The sequence below is a fragment of the Mirounga leonina genome, unplaced genomic scaffold (assembly GCF_011800145.1).
Source record: "Mirounga leonina isolate KUSES-001 unplaced genomic scaffold, KU_Mleo_1.0 Mir_128, whole genome shotgun sequence".
NCBI lineage: Eukaryota > Metazoa > Chordata > Mammalia > Carnivora > Phocidae > Mirounga > Mirounga leonina.
The window spans coordinates 94,212-110,242 of record NW_023270320.1 but is presented as its reverse complement, the minus strand read 5'-3'; the positions used below and the strand labels follow the sequence as shown (position 1 = coordinate 110,242).

General features: G+C 37.7%; 1 protein-coding gene across 3 annotated transcripts in view; it reads right to left on the bottom strand.

Annotated features, from left to right (window-relative positions):
• The window catches only part of LOC118009895 (arylamine N-acetyltransferase 1), a 118,056-nt gene that overhangs the window by 37,166 nt on the left and 64,859 nt on the right, over window positions 1-16,031 (bottom strand). Inside the window, exon 1 of one of the 3 annotated variants that reach the window (XR_004679051.1) lies at window positions 14,377-14,490. The exons of the other annotated variants lie outside the window; for them this stretch is intronic. The gene's annotated coding sequence lies outside the window, so the exon portion shown is untranslated. Of the gene's footprint in view, window positions 1-14,376; window positions 14,491-16,031 lie in introns of those variants that run through there. 3 annotated transcript variants of the gene reach the window in all.

Sequence of the window (16,031 nt, the reverse complement as noted above, 5' to 3'; positions counted from 1 at the left end):
TGATTTTGTTTTTCAACATTCCTTTGGCTATTCCGGGTATTTTCTGGTTCCATATAAATTTTACAATTATTTGTTCTAGTTCCATGAAGAATGCTGGTGGTATTTTGATAGGGATTGCATTAAATGTGTAGATTGCTCTGGGTAGTATAGACATTTTAACAACGTTCTTCAATCCCTGAGCATGGAATGCTTATCCATTTCTTTGTATCCTCTACAATTTCTTTGGCAAGTGTTCTATAGTTTTCAGAGTACAGATCTTTTACCTATGGTTAGATATTTGCTAGGTATCTTATGGTTTTGGTGTAATTGTAAATGGGATTGATTCCTTGATTTCTCTTTCTGCTGCTTCATTATTGGTTTATAAAAATGGAACAAATTACTATACCTTGGATTTATATCCTGCAATTTGCTGATTTTGTGTCTCTCTTCTCCTAATTTCTGGTGGAGTCTTTTGGGTTTTCTACACAGAGTATCATGTCATCTGCAAATTGTGAAAGTTTGACTTCTTCCTGCTGATTTGGATGCCTTTTATTTTGTTTTGTGTCTAGTTGCTAAGGCTAGGATTTCCAGTACAATGTTAAATAACAATGGTGAGAGTGGACATTCATGTTAAGTGCCTGACTATAGAGGAAAAGGTTTCAGTTTTTCCCCATTGAGGATGATATTAGCTATGGGTCTTTCATATAGGGCTTTTGGTGTTGAGGTATGTTCCATCTATCCCTACTTCGTTGAGAGTTTTTATTAAGAAGGGATGCTGTATTTTGTCAAATGCTCTTTCGGCATCTCTTGAGAGGATTACATGCTTCCTATCCTTTCTTTTATTAATGTTCTATATCACATTAATTGATTTGTGAATTTTTTATTTATTATGTTCAGTTAGCCAACATATAGTACATCATAAGTTTTTGTTGTAGTGTTCAATGATTCATTAGTTTCATATAACAACCACTGCTCATCAGATCACTTGCCCTCCTTAATACCCATCACCTGGTCACCCCATCCATCCACCCCCCTACTTTCTGTAACCCTCAGTTTGTTTCCCAGAGTCCAGAGTCTCTCATGGTTTGTCTCCCTTTCTGATTTCTTCCCATTCAGGCTTGCCTCCTTTCCCCTACGGTCTTCCATGCTATTCCTTATATTCCACATGTGAGTGAAACCATATGATAATTGTCTTTCTCTCATTGACTTATTTCACTTAGCATAATCCCTTTCCAGTTCCATCCATGTTGATGCAAATGGGGGGTATTAATCCTTTCTGATGGCTGAGTAATATTCCATTGTATATATGAACAACATCTTCTTTATCCATTCTTCTGTGAAGGGCACCTTGTTTCCTCCCACAGTTTGGCTATTGTGGGCATTGCTGCTATGAACATTGGGGTTCATGTGCCTCTTCTATATCTGTATTTGTGGGGTAAATAACTAGTAGTGCAATTGCTGGGTTATACGGTAGCTCTATTTTTAATGACTTGAGGAGCCTCCATACTGTTTTTCAGAGTGGCTGTACCAACTTGCATTCCCACCAACAGTACAAGAAGGTTCCCCTTTCTCCCCAACCTCACCAACACCTGTTGGTTCCTGTCTTGTTAATTTTGGCCATTCTAGCTGGTGTAAGGTGGTATCTCATTATGGTTTTGATTTGTATTTCCCTGATGGCTAGTGATGTGGAACATTTTTTCATGTGCCTGTTAGCCATTTGTATGAAGAAATATCTGTTCATGTCTTCTGCCCATTTCTTGACTGGATTATTTGTTTTTTGGGTGAGTTTGGGTGATCTTTATAGATTTTGGAAATCAGCCCTTTATGTGCAATGTCATTTGCAAATACTTTCTCCCATTCTGTGGGTTGCCTCTTAGTTTTTTTGACTGTTTTCTTTGCTGTGCAAAAGCTTTTTATCTTGATGAGGTCCCAAAAGTTCACTTTTGCTTTTGTTTCCCTTGCCTTTAGACACATGACTTGAAAGAATCACTGTAGCCAATGTCAAAGAGGTTACTGCCTATGTTCTCCTCTAGGATTTTGATGGATTCCTGTCTCACATTGAGGTCTTTCATCCATTTTGAGTTTATCTTTATGTATGGTGTTGGAGAATGGTCGAGTTTCATTCTTCTGCATGTGGCTGTCCAATTTTCCCAGCACCATTTATTATAGAGACTGTCTTTTTTTCCATTGGATATTCTTTCTTGCTTTGTCAAAGATTAGTTGACCATAGAGTTGAGAGTCCATTTCTGTTCCATTTATCAGTGTGTCTGTTTTCATGCCAGTACCATGCTTTCTTGATGATCACAGCTTTGTAATATAGCTTAAAGTCAGGCATTCTGATACCCCCAGCTATGGTTTTCTTTTTCAACATTCCTTTGGCGATTTAGGGTCTTTTCTGGTTCCATACAAATTTTAGGGTTGTTTGTTTCAGCACTCTGAAAAATGTCAATGATATTTTGATAGGGATTGCATTGAAAGTGTAGATTGCATCCATGAGCATGGAATGTTTTTCCATCTTTTTGTGTCTTCCTCAATAGCTTTCATAAGTGTTCTGTCATTTTTAGAGTACAGAACATTTACCTCTTTGGTTAGGTTTATCCTAGGGATCTTAGGGTTTTTGGTGCAATTGTAAATGGGATCAATTCTTTAAATTCTCTTTCTTCAGTCACATTGTTCGTGTATAGAAATGCAAATGATTTCTGTGCATTGATTTTGTATCCTCCCACGTTGCTGAATTGCTGTATGAGTTCTAGTAACTTGGGTGTGGAGTCTTCTGAGTTTTCTACATGAAGTATCATGTCATCTGTGAAGAGAGAGAGTTTGACTTCTTCTTTGCCAATTTGAATGCCTTTTATTTCTTTTTGTTGTCTGATTTCTGAGGCTAGGGCTCCTAGTTCTATGTTGAACAACAGTGGTGAAAGTGGGTATCCCTGTTGTGTTCCTGACCTTAAGGGAAAAGCTCTGTTTTTCCCCATTGAGAATGACATTCAATGTGGGCTTTTCATAGATGGTTTTTATGATATTGAGGTATGTTCCCTCTATCCCTATACTTTGAAGAGTTTTAATCAAGGAAGGATGCAGTATTTTGTCAAATGCTTTTTCTTCATCAATTGAAAAGTTCTTGTCCTTTCTTTTATGAATGTGGCATATCACGTTGATTTGCAGATGTTGAACCAGCCTTGCATCCCAGGAATAAATCCCACTGGGTCGTGTTGAATAATCCTTTAATGTACTGTTGGATCCCATTGACTAGTATCTTGTGAGGATTTTGGCATCCATGTTCATTAGAGATATTGGTCTGTAATTCTCCTTTTTGATGGGGTCTTTGGTTTTGGGATCAAGGTAATGCTGGCCTTATCAGATGAGTTTGGAAGTTTTCCTTCCATGTCTATTTTTTGAAACAGCTTCAGAAGAATAGGTATTATTTCTTCTTTAAATGTTTGGTAGAATTCCACTGGGAAGTAATCTGACCCTGGACTCTTGTTTTTGGGGAAGATTTTGATTACTTCTTCAATTTCCTTGCTGGTTTTCAGTCTGTTCAGATCGTCTATTTCTTCCTGTTTCAGTCTTGGTAGTTTTTTAAATTTCTAGGAATGCATTCATTTTTTTCCAGATTGCATAATTTTTTGGCATATAATTGCTCATATTATGTTCTTAGTATTGTTTGTGTTTTTTCAGTGTTGGCTGTGGTCTCTCCTCTTTCACCATGATTTTATTAATTTGGGTCCTTTCTCTTTTCTTTTTGATAAGTCTGGCTTGGAGCTTATTGATCTTATTAATTCTTTCAAGGAACCAGCTCTTAGTTTCATTGGTGTCTTCTACTGTGCTTTTGATTTCTCTATCATTGATTTCTACTCTAATCTTTATTAATTCTCCTCTCTTGCTGGATTTAGGCTTTATTTGCTTTTCTTTCCCCAGCTACTTTATGTGTAAGTCTAGGTTGTGTACTTAAGACTTTTCTTATTTCTTGAGAAAGGCTTATATTTCTATATACTTCCCACTTAGGACCGCCTTTGCTGCATCCCAAAGGTTTTGAACAGTTTTGTTTTCATTTCATTTGTTTCCATGAATTTTTAAAATTCTTCTTTAATTTCCCAGTTGACACATTCATTCATTAGTAAGATGCTCTTTAACCTTCATGTATTTTGTGTTCCTTCCAAATTTTCTCTTGTGATTGAATTCAACTTTTGAAACACTGTGTTCTGAAAATATGCAAGGTTAATCTCAATCTTTTGGTACTGGTTGAGACCTGATTTGTGATCAGTATTTGATCTACTCTGGAGAATGTTCCATTTGCACTGAAGACGAATTTGTATTCTGTGCTTTAGGATGAACTTCTCTGAATATATATATGAAATTCATCTGGTCCAGTGCGTTATTCAAAGCCCTAGTTTCCTTGTTGATATCAGCTTAGGTATCTGTTCACTGCATTGAGTGGAGTGTTAAATCCCCTACTATTATTGTATTATTTATTAATGTGTTTCTTTAATTTTGTTATTAATTGGTTTAAATATTGGCTGCTCCCAAGTTAGAGGCATAACTATTTACAATTGTTAGATCTTCTTTTAGGATAGACCCTTTTATTATGATGCAGTGTCCTTCTTCATCTCTTACTACAGTCTTTGTTTTAAAATCTAGTTTTAGAGGGTTAGAGAAGGGATGGGGTGGGGGAATGGGGTAACTGGGTGATGGGTATTAAGGAGGGCACGTGTTGTGATGAGCACTGGGTGTTATACACAACTAATGAATCATTGAACACTACATCAGAAACTAATGATGTACTATATGTTGGCTAATTGAACATAAAAAAAAGTAACTCTCATTGGTGGGATTAAAAAAAAATCTAGTTTACTGATATAAGTACTAGTACTCCAGCTTTCTTTCAAGGTTCATTAACATGATACATTGGTCTCCCTCCCCCCTAATTTCAATCTGGAGGTGACTTCTAGTCTAAAATGAGTCTCTTGTATATAGCATATCAATGGTTCTTGGGGTTTTTTTTAATCCAATCTGATACCCTGTGTCTTTTGATTGGAGCATCTAGTCTAATTACATTAGATTATTGAAATTATTGCAATAATTTATATAATTTATATCTATTAATATATAATATAATTATTGGAAGATATTAATTTAGTGCCATTGTATTACCTCTAGTATTGCTGTTTCTGTAGATTGTCTCTGTTCCCTTCTGGTTTTCATTACATTTGGACTGTCTATTCACTCAAAGAATCGCCTTTAATATTTCTTGCAGGGCTGGTATAGTGTTCACAAATCCCTTTAGTCTGTTTGTCCTGGAAGCTCTTTATCTATCCTCCTATCGTGAATGACAGCCTTGCTGTATAAAGTATTTTTGGCTGCATATTCTCCCCATTTAGCAAATTGAATGTATCATGCCAGTCTGCAGGTCTCTGTGAGCCTTATATTTTGACCCTTGTAGGTTAAGGACCTCTTGTCCCAAACTGCTTTCAGGATTTTCTCTTTATCTCTGAATTTGCAAGCTTCACTATTATATGTCACAGGGTCAATCTATTTTTATTGATTTTGAGGGGGGTTCTCTGTGCCTCTTGGACTTTAATGCCTGTTTTCTTCCTCAGAATAGGAAAGTTCTCAGCTATAATTTGTTCAAATAAACTTTCTCTCCCCCCTTTGTCTCTTGGGGCCCCTACCATTCAAATATTATTTCACTTTATGGTATCACTGATTTCTTAAAGTCTCCCTTTGTGATCCAGTAGTTATTCTTCTCAATTTTTTTTCACCTTCCTTATTGTCCATCATTTTGTCTTCTGTATCACTGATTCTGTCTTCTGCCTCCTTTACCCTAGCAGTTAGAGCCTCCATGTGACTGCATCTCAGTAATAGCTTTTTCAATTATGGTCTAATCAGGTTTTAGTTCTTTTATTTCTACTGGAAGGGATTCTCTAGTGTCTTCTATGCTTTTTTCAAGCCCAGCTATTATCTTAATAATCATTGTTTTGTATTCTAGCTCTGACTTCTTACTTAAATCCATCTTGATTAAATTCCTGGCAGTGAGTACTGCCTCCTGTTCTTTCTTTTGGTGTGAGTTTCTCTGTCTCATCATTATTTCCAGAAAAGAATAGATGAAAGAGAGTGAACAGACTACAATAAGAACAATAACATCCAAAAAATAGAAACAAAAGAAATCAGAAGAAAACAGGACAAAGCAAAAAAAAAAAAAAAAATCAAGCAAGTGACAAAACAGAACAAAATAATAAATTATATCCTTGGTGTATTTTGGTCTGTTTGTTAAAAGAAACTAGATCCCAAAATAAGAAATAAAGAGAAACTTAAATATATACAAAAATAAATTAAAATACAATGAAAGGAAACAAAATATATATATAATATATATATAAAAATAAAAATTAAGAACTAAGAATAAAGAATTGATAAAATAAGCACATAGGTGAAAAAAATAAAACTGAAAAGCTAAAGAATAATTTAAAACAACATGAATGCTGTATACTGTTTCCCCCAAGAGCTATGGTTTTGCAATTCTTTTTGATTGGTAAACTTGGTGCTAGCCAGTTGTTCTTGCTGGTCTTCTGGGGAGGGGCCTGGTGCCCTGATTCTCAGGTGTCCTTCCCATGGTAAAATTGTGCCCCCCTTGCTAGGGGGCTGCGCTCAGTGTAAATGGCTCTGGATTGCACCATATGGTGCTGTTTTGCTCCCTGAAGTCTTTCAACACCAATGGAGGAATGAAAATGGTAAGTGGCTCTGGATTGCACTATATGGTGCTGTTTTGTTCCCTGAAGTCTTTTAATACCAATGGAGGAATGAAAATGGTGGTGCCTCGCTATTCCCAGAGCGAAAGTTCGAGTCCTCCCAGTATTCAGTGAGCCCTCTCAGAAAAGTAGTCATTCACTTTTGTGTCCCTGGTTTCCATCTGAAGTCTGTGTTCACCCAGCCTGTGACCGAACTTTTTTATCTCAAGCATGGGACCCAGTTTCCTGTCTCCAAATTTTATGAAGGGGAGTTTCACCATGCTTCTGTCTTTTGCTGGGAACCTGCCTGGAGAGTGGTCACACAACCATACAGTGGTTCAGTTTATGGCAACACTGAGCAGAAAGCGGGCACCTAGACTTGCTATTATCAGCCAGCTTCCCTGATGTTTGGGGACTCTGCCACACTCAGTCACCCCTGTTCATATTATGACCTGAGGATCCTGAGATCATGCTGTCCCACCTGGGATTCTGCCCCACTTCTCCACCTGAGCACCATAAATTCAGGGTGTCCCCCACCAGAGCAGACTTCCAAAAGTTCTGATTTATTTTATTTTATTTATTTTATTTTTAGTTTTTAAATTAATTTTTAATTAACATATACTATACTATTTGTTTCAGGGGTACAGGTCTGTGATTCATCAGTCTTAAACAATTCACAGCACTCACCATACTACATACCTTCCCCAATGTCTATCACCCAGCCACCCCATCCCTCCTACCCCCCTCCACTCTAGCAACCCTCAGTTTCATTTCCTGAGATTAAGAGTCTCTTATGGTTTGTCTCCCTCTCTGGTTTCATCTTGTTTCATTTTTCCCTTCCTTCCCCTATGATCCTCTGTCTTGTTTCTCAAATTCCTCATATCAGTGAGATCATATGATACTTGTCTTTCTCTGATTGACTTATTTCGCTTAGCATAATACCCTCTAGTTCCATCCACATTGTTGCAAATGGCAAGATTTCAATTTTTTGATGATTGCATGATATTCCAGTGTGTGTGTGTGTGTGTATGTGTGTGTGTACCACGTCTTCTTTATCCATTCATCTGTTGATGGACATCTATGCTCTTTCCATAGTTTGGCTATTGTGGACGTTGCTGCTATAAACATTGGGGGTCGGATCACTACATTTGTATCTTTGGGGTAAGTACCCAGTAGTGCAATTGCTGGGTCGTATGGTAGTTCTATTTTCAATATTTTGAGGAACCTCCATACTGTTTTCCAGAGTGGCTGCACCAGCTTGCATTCCCACCAACAGTGTAGGAGGGTTCCCCTTTCTCCGCATCCCCGCCAACATCTGTCGTTTCCTGACTTGTTAATTTTAGCCATTCTGACTGGTGTGAGGTGGTATCTCATTGAGGTTTTGATTTGTATTTCCCTGATGCTGAGCGAGCAAAAGGTCCTATTTTGTTCTCTACTAGTTATAATATTTTCCAGTAGCTGACATAAGGAAGCACCCTCTCCTCTGCAGTTTATCTTCCAATATGTTGCCCCGAATTTACATCTCTGCACTTCCTTCCTTGCAAAAAGTGGTCACTTTTTATTTGTAGAATTGTAGCAATTCTTTTCTTAGATCTCCAGTTGATTTTGTATGTATTCAGAATGTTTTGATAAATATCTAGCTGAATTCCCAGAACCAGATGAAATTAAGGTCCCCTACTCATCTGCCATGTTAACTCCTCTACTAGATGGGTCTTTTTTCTTCTCCCATTCTGATACCCTATGTCTTTTGATTGGAACATTTAATCCATTTACATTCAGAGTAATTATTAATAGATAAGAATTTAGTGCCAGGTATTACCTGTAATTCTGGAGATTTTCTCTGTTCATTTCTACCCTTTGGTGTTTTGGTCTTTCTTTCGCGCTCCGTGGGTCCCCTTTAATATTTGTTGCAGGGCTGGTTAAGTGGTTACAAACTCCTTTAGTTTTTGTTTGTCTGGGAAGTTCTTTATCTCTCCTGTTCTGAATGACAGCCTTCCTGGATAAAATATTCTTGGCTGCATATTTTTCCCCATCAGCACATTGAATATATCATGCCACTCCCTTCTGGACTGTTAGGATTTCTGTGTGAGATCTCTTGTGTACCTGATTTGTTTTCCCTTATAGGTTTGGGATTTCTATTCTCTTTTGGCTTTCAGGATTCATTCCTTATCTTGATTTGTTAAAAATTTTTACTACAATGTATCTTGGTGTTAGCTGGCTTTTTAAAAATTTGATGGGATTTATCTGTGTCTCCTGGATTTTGGTCTCTTTCCTTCCCCAGATTAGGAAAATTTTCATCAGCTATATTTTGCTCAGATAAACTTTCTGCTCTTCCCCCCCCTTCTTCTTCTGTACTCCTATGATAAAAAATATTATGTTTCATGGAGTCGCTGAGTTCCCTAAGTCTACATTTGTGATCCAATACTTTTCTTTCCCTCTTTTTTTCAGCTTCATTATTTTCCATAATTTTATCTTCTATATCATTGATTCATTCCTCTGTTTTGTTCATCCTTGTTGTCATTACATCCAGTCTGTTTTGCATCCTGGTTATAGCATTTTTTTTTATAGCCTGACTAGTTGTAGTTCTTTTATCTCTGCAGTAAGAGATTCTCTAGTGTCTTCTTTGTTTTTCTTAAGCCTAGGTACTATCCTTCTGATTGTTTTCAATTCTGGTTCAGGCATATTGCTTATATCTGTTTTGATTAGATTCCTGGTTGTCACCTCTTCATTTTCTTTCTTTTGGGGTGAATTTCTCCATCTTGGCATTTGTCTAGGTCACTGTGTGTGTGTGTGTGTGTGTGTTAGGAACACCTGTTATATATTCTGCTCCTGAGAGTAATGGCTATCTTAAGAAGAGGTCTTATACTGTCCAGGGCATGGCACTTCAAGAAGTGTTTCAGAGTGTGCACTCTCCTGTTTTGTTTTGGTGTGTGAACTGTTTTTCCTGGAGTGACCCAGGAGATCCTCAGACCATGCTGTCAGCTCTGCCTCTGCCCTTTTCCTCACAGGAGCACTGCTAAGCCCCCAGGCATGACCCTGGCAATGGCACAGTCTTCTAAAATTGCAGACTTTGAGCTCTGTTGCTTGTAAAAACTTGCAATCATCAGCCATTCTTCTTTTCCCAGTCAATGGTTTTGGGGAAGAGTTTTTCTTGTGCAATCCCCTACATGCTGCTTTCTCTCTTTCTCTCTTTCTTTCTTTCTCTCTCTCTCTCCTCTCTCTGTGATCAAGGCTCCTTCCCCTCCACAGAATACACAATTCTTTTCTCCCTTAAATTAACTCTCCACAGCTCCTACCTTCCATGATGTGGCTGTTTTTCTCCCTCTAGATGTGCAGCTTATTCTCTCAGTCCTCAGATAGATTTCTTAGGTGTTCAGAATGATTTTATATTTATCTAGCTGTGTTTGAGAGATGAGGCAAACATAAGTCCCCCTACTACTTTGCCATCTTAACTCCTCTCCCCTCTTCTATTTTTGGAATAGTTTGAGAAGATAGGTATTCTTGTGAGCTTTGTCTTTTGGAATGTTGTTTGGCTACAGTGAAAAACAGTATTCCAGAATTATCTGGACCATGTTGGTACATTGAAACAATGATCACCATTACAAGCTGAGCTTATATTTATGCTGCCTAATTACATAGAAATACTTGTGATAGTCTCTATCCATCAAATTTTATCCATCATTTAATGAGAATTTTAGAAATATGATTGCCCATGTAGTATAATAAAACTAATTTAAAAGAAGTTTTAAAGAGGGCACGTGAAATGGTCAGCACTGGGTGTTATACTGAACTAATCAATCATTGAACATTATATCAAAAACTAAAACGTATTATACCTTGGTTAATTGAATTTAAATACGTTTTTTAAATTAAGGTTTAAATTTTTAAATTGAAAATTTATTTTTTACTGAGAGGGAAAAGAGTTTTCTGTGAAAGAAAAAAGTACATATTTATATTCCCTTTGTGCTTTCTAAGGAGGATGAAGTCTAAGTGTGAGAAGAGCCTTTTTACTGAGTATTGTGAAGAAAAGAAGTTTGCGATTTTGGAGGTAGAAACTGCAAGAAAATCAAATTGTTCTGCAGAAAGAGTTGGAAAAAATCAGACAGAGGGGGTGGGAAAATGGAGGCAAAGATGGGATTGCTCACCAGAAAGGAAGAGAGAGAAGTTAAGTGACAGCAGGCTGATCTTTGGATGGAAATGGAAAAGAGAAAAGACCTGGCAATTTTAAGGATGAGGAAAGAGAATTAGTAAGAGATATCTCTTGTGGATTCTTAGAGTGTACACTGTGCATCCTCCTCCTTATTTTCTATAAAATTTTTATTCAAACATTTTGAATGAATGATTTAATGCAAGTGGTCTCTTCATGTTGAATGTAACAGAATAGAAATAAAAGCTGCCTGTGCAGGCCAGCTTATGATTGCTTAGGAAAGTATCTGAGAAGCTGCTTTGGGTGTAGAAGTTGGGGTCCTGAGAGTATACATTGGGAGAACACAATAAAACACAGAGATAATGGGCGCCTGGGTGGTTCAGATGGTTAAGTGTCTGCCTTCGGCTCAGGTCATGATCCCGGGGTCCTGGGATTGAGTCCCGCATCGGGCTCCCTGCTAGGCGGGGAGACTGCTTCTCCCTCTGCCTCTGCCTCTCTCTCTCTCTCTCTCTGACTCTCATGAATAAATAAATAAAACATTTGAAAAGAGAAAAAAAACAGAGATATTAAACTGAATGATAATAAAATAGGGAATTTGGAAGTGAGAGAGGAAAGAAAAGTGAAGAGAAAAGGCTGGGTTAAGTCTGCAGAGAAAGTAAGTACTTTTAGTGTCAGGATGGCTTATTCTTTTTTTTTAAGTTAAATATTTTATTTAGAGATAATTGAAGACTCATATGCTGTTGTAACAAACAATACAGAGTTATCCTATGTACCCTTTACCCAATTTCCCAGTGATAACATCTTGCAAAACTATAGGACAATACAACAACCAGGATATTGACATTGATTCAACTCACTGATCTTATTCAGATTTCCCAGTTTTGCTTGTACTTGTGTGCATGTGTGTGTATTTAATTCTATGCAATTTTATCACATGTGTAGGTTTTATATATATATATCTCACCACAGTCAGGATACAAAACAGTTCCATCCCAACAAGGATTCTTCATGTTGCTTTTTATAACCACACACAGCTGCCTCACAACCCACATACACTTGTTTTTAAGCCCTGATAACCACTATTCTCTATATCTATACTTTTGTCATTTCAAGAACATATAAATGGAATTATACAGTATGTAATAGTTGGGGATTGGCTTTTTTTTATAAATCACAATTACTTGGAGATCGATCAAGTTGCTGCATGTATCAGTAATTCATTCCTTTCTGTTGCTAAATACTAGTTAGTGGTAAGGATGTAATCACAGTATTTTTTAACTATTCACTCTTAACACCTCCTCTTTCACTAGCTGCCTTTCTCTACAGTATTCAACCCTGATTTCTGCTGTTTTCTACTTTCATATTTTGGTCTAGGACATCTAGATTATTTCCAGTTTTTACTTATTATGAATAAAGCTGCTATAAACATATATGTACAGATTTTTGTGTTTCATTTCTCTGGAATAATTGCCAATGGTCCAATTGCTGAATTGAATAGCAGTTGCATATTTAGTTTTACAAGAAACTTCCAAATTCTTTTCCAAACTTCCAAATTCTATCCTTCAGTCTAAAATTCTTTTTCAGAGTGATTGTATTATTTTACATTCTTACCAGCAATGTACTGAAGTACTTTTAAGTACAAGAATATTCATATTTTATTTTATTTGTGTTTCTTTAATGTAAGTTTCTTCTATTACTCCACACCTTGAGTAAAGTTGGCTACATGAATTACAGCTATAGGAAGTCAAAGAATGGGGACCAAATTTATGTCACTGTTGGTGCTGATAGAAAGAAGAGGATAGGGCAGGAGACAAAATTGAGTAAGATAATTCATGGGATGCAAGATCTCAAAGCCATGTGTTTGTCTCAAAGTCATGAAAGTGTAATGCCCTGGAAATTGATCAAAATCTTAGAGAATTTCTATAAGAGGCTGAGTTAATTATATGTAAATCTCAAAGCACAGTGTAGTTTTAGCTTATATCTGATTTACAACTAAAATCCAGAGTAAAATCCAAAGTCTGTCCTTTCAACTTTATGACAAAGTCCTCATTTTCATTTGGATTGTTTTCGTATCTCACCTTATTGATCAAAATTAAACTTAGGTGGTATTATAAAACAAAAATAAAGAAGTATGAGAATTGGAAGATTTATAAGAGAAAAAATAAATTTTTAATATTTGCACTTGACATGATCACATGAATGGAAAAAACTAACCAAATTAGCAAATTTTAGGACCAGTAAAGAGGTTTACAAGTTTGTTCATATAGATAAACTTGTAAAACTAATAGTGCTTCTCCACACCAGCAATAACTAAATAGAATTTATAATGGGATATACAATACCTTTCACAATAGTAGCAAAAACTATAGTTACATAGAAATTATTTCTTAAGGAGGGAGGCAAGATGGCTGAAGAGTACAGGACCTCGTTTCATCTGGTCCCTCAAGTTTAGCTGGATATCTATCAAACCATTCTGAACAGCTATGAAAACAGACTGAGATGTAAGAAAATATATCTGGAACTCTACAGGCAGAAAAGCAACTGCTTTTTGCCAGGTAGGAAGTATAGAGTCATGAATCTACACGGAAATATCAGAAAATAAATGAAGTGGGGAGTGATCCTCCATAAACTGGCTACTGGAACATGATATAACATCTGAGTGCAAAATCGGAACCCTTAGGAAACTGCTCCAGTGAGAGACATCCCTTTCTGAAAAGGGCAAAATTCTAGATGGATCATTGTGGTCTCAGGGCCCCAGGAGACAGAGAAAGAATGGGGGTGCCTGAACCAATAGAGTGCCCAAGCAGTGGAGTGGGGAAACTGGTTATTGTCAGCGAGCCCAGGAGGGACTCTCAACTCCAGTTGCCATAAACCATAAGCTGGGCTGGTAGGGAGATCACTCTTTGCCTGAGCACCCTGAAAAGGACTGGAATGTACAGGCCATTTACCATCCCCTGGGAGGGATGAAATGGCTGTGCCCATGATTGGGCAACAGCTATTGGGGTGGTGGCAGACCCAGAAAGGACAGTAGGGCAGCAACCAGCCATGACCTGGGATCACTGGAGCAGGGTGCTTGTGCAAGCCCATAACTTCTTGCAGTCGCAAAGACACAAAGCACAGTGATGTTCAGGAGTCCCTGGGACTCCCTCCTGGGAGGATTGCAGTGAGCACAAACCACGACAGTCTACGGAGTTTGGTGCACACAGAAGTGGAGACTCTTTGACCCAGAGGGTTTATTGAAGATAGGGGACCGCAATCTTGCGGCTCTGGGCTGGAGATCTGGGCATGGCAATTTTTGTTCTGACCCTCTGAAGGGGCACAGAAAGCCCCCAGGGAACAAAAGGCACACAGACAACCAGATTACATTGAGCCAATTCCCCTATGCAGCAACTCAGGCAAAGACACCTGAGAAGCCGCACATCAGGCCCCTCCCCCAGAAGACAGACTGGAAGAACAGGTGAATGACAAGTTTATGGATCTCACAAGACTGTAAAACTCAGCACCAGGGGAAAATAAGATACCGACCTCCAGGTGTTTCCTCACGACTTGTTTATCCTTCAGTCTAAAATTTTTCATTTCAGGATGCCTGGGTGGCTCAGTGAGTTATGCTCCTGCCTTTGGCTCAGGTTATGATCCCAGAGTCCTGGGATCGAGTCCCACATCAGAATCCTTGCTCACCAGGAATCCTGCTTCTCCTTCTGTCTGCCGCTCCCCATGCTTGTGCTCTCCCTCTCTCTCTCTCTGACAAATAAATAAATTAAATCTTTAAAATTTTCCATTTCTTTTTTTTTTTACCTTTTTCCTGTTTCAACTAGATTCTTATTTTACCAATGTATGTTTTTAAATTGCTTTTTAACCTTTATTTTTTCATATCTACACTTTATACATATGTGCTTCATTTTAGTCCTTTTTTCACTGTATTCAAGTTTATATATATTAGAAGATAAATATATATATTATACATATATTATATATATATAAGTTTTTCTTTCTTTGTAATTTTGGGATGTAGTGTCTTCTAATACACAGAACAAAATTCAATCAGGAACAAGCGGATCACCCTGCTTTGTTCACCATTGAAAATTATAGTCTGTATTCCCCCCACATTTTATATTGTTTTGTTTCATTTTGGCTTTGTTTTCTTTTCTGTGGTGGCTTCCGACCACTTCGGATTTTTCTATGGTGCACTTCGTTTGGGTCACGGTTGATATTTTGGACTCTGTTCGTTCACTCAACCATCCTCCCCAGGGCAAAATGACTAGAAGGAGGAATTCACAACAAAAGAAAGAACCAGAGGCAATGTTCTCTGCCACAAAGCTAATAGATATGGATATTAGTAAGATGTCAGAGATGGAATTCAGGATAGCAATTATAAAGTTAACAGCTAGGCTTGAAAAAAGCATAAGTGACAATACAGAATCTCTAAGGGCAGGAATGAGATCTAATCAGGTCGAACTTAAAAATGCTGGAAATGAGATGCAATCTAAATTGGTAGCTCTAACAGCTAGGGTCAGTGAGGCAGAAGAGAGAATAAGTGATCTAGAGGACAGGCTGATGGAAAAGAGGTGCATTGAGGAAAAGAGAGATAAACAACTAATAGCAAATGAAGAAAGGCTTTGAGAATTTAATGATGCCTTGAAAAGAACCAATGTCAGAATCATCGGGGTCCAGAGGAGGTGTAGAGAGTACCAGAAGGTATATTTGAGCAAAACAGCTAAGAACTTCCCTAATCTGGGGAAGAAAACAAGCATTCATGTCAAAAGGCAGAGGGGACTCCTCCCAAAATCAGTAAAAATGATCAACACCACGATATATAATAGTGAAGCTTGCAAATCTTAGAGAAAAAGAAGCTATCCTGAGAACAACTAGGGAGAGAAGGTACCTTACATACAGAGGGAGGAACATCAGAATAACCTCAGACCTATCCACAGAAACCTGGCAGGCCAGAAAGGGGCTGGCAAGATTTATTCAGGGTACTAAATGAGAAGAACATGCAGCCAAGAATACTTTTTCCAGCTAGGCTGTCATCCAGAATGGAAGGAGAGATAAAGAGCTTCCAGGACAGACAAAAACTGAAAGAATATGTGACCACCAAACCAGCCCTGCAATAAATATTAAAGGGGATCCTGTAAGCAAAGAGAGAGCCTAAGGGCATCATAGACCAGAAAGAAACAGAGACA